The sequence below is a fragment of the Platalea leucorodia genome, assembly GCF_965183815.1.
Source record: "Platalea leucorodia genome assembly, chromosome: 10".
Lineage (NCBI taxonomy): Eukaryota > Metazoa > Chordata > Aves > Pelecaniformes > Threskiornithidae > Platalea > Platalea leucorodia.
In genome coordinates, this window is record NC_138832.1 from 24654563 (window position 1) to 24660679 (window position 6117).

Sequence of the window (6117 nt, forward strand, 5' to 3'; positions counted from 1 at the left end):
CGTGCGTACACACGTAGGTGTGCACGGCGGCACAGCCCCAGGCCCGCGGCCCCGGCTGCCTCCCTACGGGCAGTCCTCACGCCAAGCGACTAAACGTTCCGCGGCGCGCTGTCAGGACGCTCGCGCGGCTCTGTCAGAGCCCTTCCCTCTCGACACAACGACTAGAAATTGTTTTGCGCCAACACTTGGATTTCCAGGGGGCGAGCAGCCCGCGCTGCATCGCCCGGGGCGCAGAGCAGGCGGCTCCGGGCTCCGAGGGGACGTGCCGGACCCCCGGCAGCTCATGGCTCACGGGCCTCCCCAGCCCGCCAGCCTCGCTCGCAGCCCGCCCGGAGAGCAATACCTGCCGCTTCCTAACAAAGGCTCAAAAGCTCACATTTTCAGAAATATATTTTTGAAAGGCTAGGAGAAAAAAACCTATCAGGCAAAGGGACACAGGACTAACTGCACAGACCTACCAGGGGGGAAAATGGGAAGAAGAAAAGAAGAGAAAAAAAAAAAAGAGGGAATTTCCAAAGAAAACTCTGACAGAGCCAGCGATCAGGATCATCGGAAAATCGTAGTGCAAAAACCTGGACCGAGGGGCGAGTGTTGCTCCCGACGAGAGCCGTGCAGAGGGGCAGCACCAGCGCCGGGACCTCAACGGCTTCGTCGTGGCCGAGAGCAGAGCAGCTGGATGCAGTGGGAAAGCGCTGCTTTGAGACGGACACGTTGGCACCGGCAGAATGTCAGCAGAAAAGTTGGGGATTAGGGCAGAAATCTCACACCATCTTTGGAAGGTGCACAGAATGCCTCTCTAGCAACACCTTATTTTTTAAATTACTCGGAGATTGAACTTCACCCCTTCTACGAGCTCAAGTCACCCATACCAAAAACATGACCTTAAACTAAGAAACCTGACCTTACGGTGGCTCAGACAGATCTTTCAACAACTTAATGCAGGGGGCTTTTTAATTAGATGTTACGACATCCCTCAAATAAAACATTGAGAAAGAGAAAAACCAACCGGTCAGCTTCCAGAGCGGGAAACAAGTGAAAGGCTGGAGTGAGCAGGAACGCGAATTGGCTGGACAAACTCCTACCCCAGGCTGCCTTAGCATTTTACCCATCGTCTCACAGCTCTGCTGCAATGTTCTGCAGGCCAGAAAAATACGGTGTCTAACTAGCTGTGCACGGGGGAGTACGGGGAGCTAGAGAGTGCGTGGACTAATGAGTAATCCATCCAAGGACTAACACGTTTGTGTAACAAACATGTGGCACTAAAGAACAAAAGCATTTCTACACAGCGTGATCTGAATATACATCGCTGTCAACAGCTGGATCTCACACGCACGGCCAACACATGAGCAAAATAATTAAGACAGTAAGAAGCACATAAAGAAGCTTGAGTGTCATGCTCAAGGAACCAAATAAACGTGTGCACGCACATCTATATGAATCGCAGTCAGAGGATCTTTATGGAGTGGGACTGTGGGAGAGTTACAGCCCACTGGTAGCTGTGGTTACTGGTACCAGCGTGCCCGACCCCAACTGTGCCTCCTACGACGGGTCTGGCTGCAGCGGAAAGGATCCAGCGCCAGCTGAGTTACACGGCTGAGCCTGCCTGGTCTGCAGGAGAGAGAGCACAACCAGCTACAGCCCACCCGCTACAGCCCACCCGGGAGAAGCTGCTGGCACCTTCATCCCCCTCCTCTGCAAACCAACCACGCTTGGAGCATCCGAAGTGGCCCGCCGAACAGTCGGTTCAATAATTTCTTTAAGTTATTCTCATTTCTGCCTCCCTCTTGCACTACCTCGTGACATTTTCGTTACCACCGGACCCAAAGGCAGCCTGGAGACCCCCCCCCAGAACAGCCTCCCCGCCACCCCAGGGGCCAGCGCGGCAGGCAGCACTGCAGACGCCAGCAGCGGCCCCTCGGTGCCCCGGGGACTCCGGTGCGGCTGCCGTTGGACGTGCTGCCCGCAGCCCGCCCGTCGGTAGGGCCGGCGTGGGCCGCACCGGAGCCAGCGGGCCGGGCAGGGGGCCGACACCCCGGCGGGCCGGGCCGGGCTGGGCCGGGCCGGGGGTGGCCGGGCCCGGCGGGGCCTGCGGGCCGAGGGGCGGCCGGAGAAGCCCGGGGCGGAGGGAGGAGGGCGGGGGGAGCTCCCGCTGCCGCCCCCGCTCTGCAAACGGCGGGGCCCTGCCAGGAGCGACCCGCAGAGGCGGGGCGCGGGCCGGCCCCGCCGCCCCGGCCCGCTGCAGCGCTCCAGGCCCAAACCGGCGCCGCCGCCCCGCTCCCCACGGCCTCCCCCGGCGGGCAGCGGGCGCAGCGGCCCGGCCCTCGCCCGGCGCCGAGCCGCCATCTGGGGGGGGCTCTCCCGGGGCCGAGCCGCGCCGCCCGGACACAGCGAGGCCCGGACCCCCCGCTCCCCGGCCCGCGGCCCCGCACTCCCCGCCCCGCCCGGCCCGGCCCGGCCCCGCCGCAGCCCCGCACTCACCGCCCCGCCCGGCCCGGCCCGGCCCGGCCAAGCCCCGCACTCACCGCCCCGCCCGGCCCGGCCAAGCCCCGCACTCCCCGCCCGGCCCCGCACTCCCGGCCCGGCCCCGCCGCGGCCCTGCACTCACCGCCCCGCCCGGTGCCGGCCCGGCCCCGCACTCACCGCCCGGCCCCGCACTCACCGCCCCGCCCGGTGCCGGCCCGGCCCCGCACTCCCGGCCCGGCCCCGCACTCACCGCCCCGCCCGGTGCCGGCGCGGCCGCGGCCGCTCTCCGCGAGCACTCGCACCGCCCCCCGCCCCCCCGTGGCCGCCCATTGGCCGCCGCCAGGCCAAGGGGGCGGGGCGCTGCGCGCACAGCACGCCGGGACGGTGGCGGACCCCGCACGTGCTGAGGCGCCGGGGCCGGTTACCGGGACCCTGCCCTGCGCCTGCGGTGGCGGAGCCGGGCCCGGGCCCTGCAGCCCTTCTCTTCCCGCTCCCCCAGGGCCCCGGCCCAGCGGCAGCCCCCCCGCCCTGGCCTCGCCCCCACCGCAGCTCCGCGGCCCCGGGGAGGGCAGGGAGGAGCCGGGGAGCCCGGGGCGGAGGGGCCGGGGCGGCCGGGGGCCCTGCCTGCGGCCCCGGCCTCCCGCGGGCTGTGGGGAAGGCAGACCGGGCTGGCAGAAGCGCGGTTTATTGCGCGGAGGGACGGCGGGGAGGGCAGCGCGCCTCGTCCGCCCCCTTCTCCCCCGCGGCGGCCGTGACCCGCGGCCTCGGCAGCCCCCGCCCGTGTCCGGCCGCGCTCCTGCGGCCTCCCGGGGCGCCTGGGCCTGCACTGCGTGCCCGCGGTCAGTCACGGCGCTGGGTGCCCACAGTCCTGGCGCTGGGTGCCCACAGTCACAGCACTGGGTGCCCGCAGTCACGGCGCTGGGTGCCCGCAGTCACGGCGCTGGGTGCCCGCAGTCACGGCGCTGGGTGCCTGCAGTCACGGCACTGGGTGCCTGCGGTCAGTAATGGCACTGGGCACCTGCCATCGCAGCACTGGGTGCCCACAGTCACAGCACTGGGTGCCCAGGGTCCTGATGCTGGGTGCCTGCGGTCAGTCATGGCGCTGAGTGCCTGCCATTGCAGCGCTGGGTGCCCGCGGTCAGTCACGGCGCTGGGTGCCCGCAGTCACGGCGCTGGGTGCCTGCAGTCACAGCACAGGGTGTCCGCGGTCCTGGCACTGGGTGCCTGCGGTCAGTAATGGCAGTGGGCACCTGCCATCGCAGCACTGGGTGCCCACAGTCACAGCACTGGGTGCCCATGGTCCTGATGCTGGGTGCCTGCCATTGCAGCGCTGGGTGCCCGCAGTCATGGCGCTGGGTGCCCGCAGTCATGGCGCTGGGTGCCTGCAGTCCCGGTGCTGGGTGCCCGCAGTCCTGGCGCTGGGTGCCCCCAGTCCTGGCACTGGGTGCCCGCAGTCATGGCGCTGGGTGCCCGCAGTCATGCCGCAGCGGGAGCAGCAGTGGTGGGAGCAGGGGGACAGACGCTCTCTGGGACAAGGGATGAAAGCAGGTGCGGTCTCGGGAACGGCTGCTGGTCCCTGCTGTCCCAGCGGCATCTGGAGGTGTCTCCCAGGAACGGACCCCCAACTCCTCCAGCCTGCGAGCACCCCCTCCGGCCCGCGGCATGGAGGGAGGGGAGACGCGGGTCAGCACCGGAGCCCAGAGGCTTCGGAAGGGAAGAGAGCGCAAGAGCGTGGCAGCAGGGGCTCCCCTCCCATCTGAGCCGCCGCCCCTGTCTCTGTGGCAGCAAGGAGGCTGCCTGAGCCGCGATCCCTGCGGCGGACGGGGACGCCGTGGTCACTACAGGCCTGCGCAGCCGGGGCTCCCGTTGCTCCGGATCCGCGGGCTCAGCCGGCTCTGGCCCCGCTGCGGGGCCGTGGGCTGCAGAGCCGCAGCGGAGGCGGCAGTCGGCAAGCTCGGGGAGCAGCGGGAGGCCCACGCGCGCAGCGTCTCCGTTCGCACGGCTCCAGCGTTATCAGAGGCTCAGCGAGGATGGGCGGCTTTGCCAGGCAACAGCCGGCGGAGCTCAGGCTTCACCGAGAACAGGCGGCAAACACGTTGTACAGACAGATGATGCGCTGATCCCCAGAGCTGAGTCAGACTCCATCCGCCTGCGGCGCCCACCCACGAGGCGCGAGTCCCCCCGAGCCAGGGCTGCTCCACAGAGGCCCTCTCGGGCTCCTTCCCTGTTGTACAGCCGGGAACAGCACCTGCCCCCGAGCTTTGGTCCCAGGCAGAGGGGAATGCCGCGGAGGGGCTGTCGTTGGGGTGGTTTTTAAAAGGCACTTTTATTTTTGCCTCTTCCTCCAGGATGGGGAAGGCCTGGGGACCAGGGCGGGTTCTGGGTGCGTGCTGGGTATCACCTTGAGCCTTCATGTCCACCAGAGGGGCAAACGCCAGGGGTGGAAACAGCTGCTGTTTTCTGCGTAGCACCCTCATTTTCAGATTAGGCTACATTCTTAGCTAAGAAACCTCTTTTAGGGGAAATTTTCTTTGGATTTGGATTAAATGGACATGATTTTACGAGAAGCAACTAACTACCATCATAGCCTCGGGCAGGGTCGGCAGGCTGGCCACCGCTGCAGCGCGGCAGGGCGCGCAGAAGCGCGGGGTGCTGCCATGGGATGAGTCAGCGCAGAGGGACCCTTGCGGTCCCAAATCCAGCCCCGCGGTCCCAAATCCAGCCCCGCAGCCCCGGGGGGACCAAGCAGCCCTCCTGCGCGGGGTCTTCCCTGGCTCCAAGGCAGCCGCTGCTCCTGCTCCTTTGCCACAGCTCAGCGTTCAGCCAGTTACACATTAACGCACTTTACAGCCCAAGCCAAACAGCGACGGCACAGCCCGCGCTGCCCTGCACCTCTCCCAGGCGTGCAGCACCCGGGGCTGCTCCGCGCTCGCCGTGCCAGCTCCGGCGCGGGTGCAGCTGCTGCCAGGGAACGGCAGGAGCCCGCTCGTGTCCCCGGTGCCACGGCAGAGAGCCCAGACCCGCACCCCTCGCCTCTGCCTCGGGTGGGCACAGCCCGCAGCGGGGCCGACCCTGCCGCCTCGCCGGCTGCAGGTGTGACCGCAGCAGGGGACGGGTTTGGGGGATGGCCCGGGCTGCAGCCGTAGGATCGCGAGTTCGGTTTAGGAAGAGCAGCGACTGGAGCGCCTGTGGTCCAGGACAGATGTAGGATGTGCGCACACCTCCCAGCCTCTGCTGCCCGGGCCAAGAGCCACAGCCCTGCCCCGGGGGCTCGTCGCTGCAGGCGGAGGGGAGGGCGGGGGGATCCCTGGTCTGGGCAGGGGGAGCCGGGCAGCGATATCTCAGCCTGCGGAGTGAGGGCTGAGGGCTTGGTCCCAGGAGACACGAGGCCGCCCTTGCTGAGGCGCTCCAGGCAAAATCCCACGCGTGCCGTGCAGCTGCAGTTCGCGGTGCCTGGGGCTGGTGCAGAACGGGCCGTGCTGTGGCTGCGTGGGGCTGGGGCAGGCTGGGACGTGGCCACGCCGATGCCTGGGAATTAGCGTCCAGATTGGGCCCACCGCATCTGCCATCTCCTCCAGAGCTGGCAGGCCCCAAGTTCGTGGTCGTGATGCAGGAGGCGAGCTGGAAAGCCGGTGGCAGCCGCTCCTTACCGTG

General features: G+C 67.6%; 1 protein-coding gene across 6 annotated transcripts in view; it reads right to left on the minus strand.

Moving 5' to 3' along the window:
• ENOX2 (ecto-NOX disulfide-thiol exchanger 2) overlaps positions 1-2772 on the minus strand; it is a 52870-nt gene extending 50098 nt beyond the window's left edge. For 2 of the 6 annotated variants that reach the window (XM_082323634.1, XM_082323636.1), the window contains exon 1: positions 2606-2670. The gene's annotated coding sequence lies outside the window, so the exon portion shown is untranslated. Of the gene's footprint in view, positions 1-2478; positions 2486-2522; positions 2542-2605; positions 2679-2713 lie in introns of those variants that run through there. The other 4 variants (XM_082323629.1, XM_082323630.1, XM_082323631.1 and 1 more) reach the window with 4 other exon arrangements.
• Positions 2773-6117: the final 3345 nt, after the last annotated feature.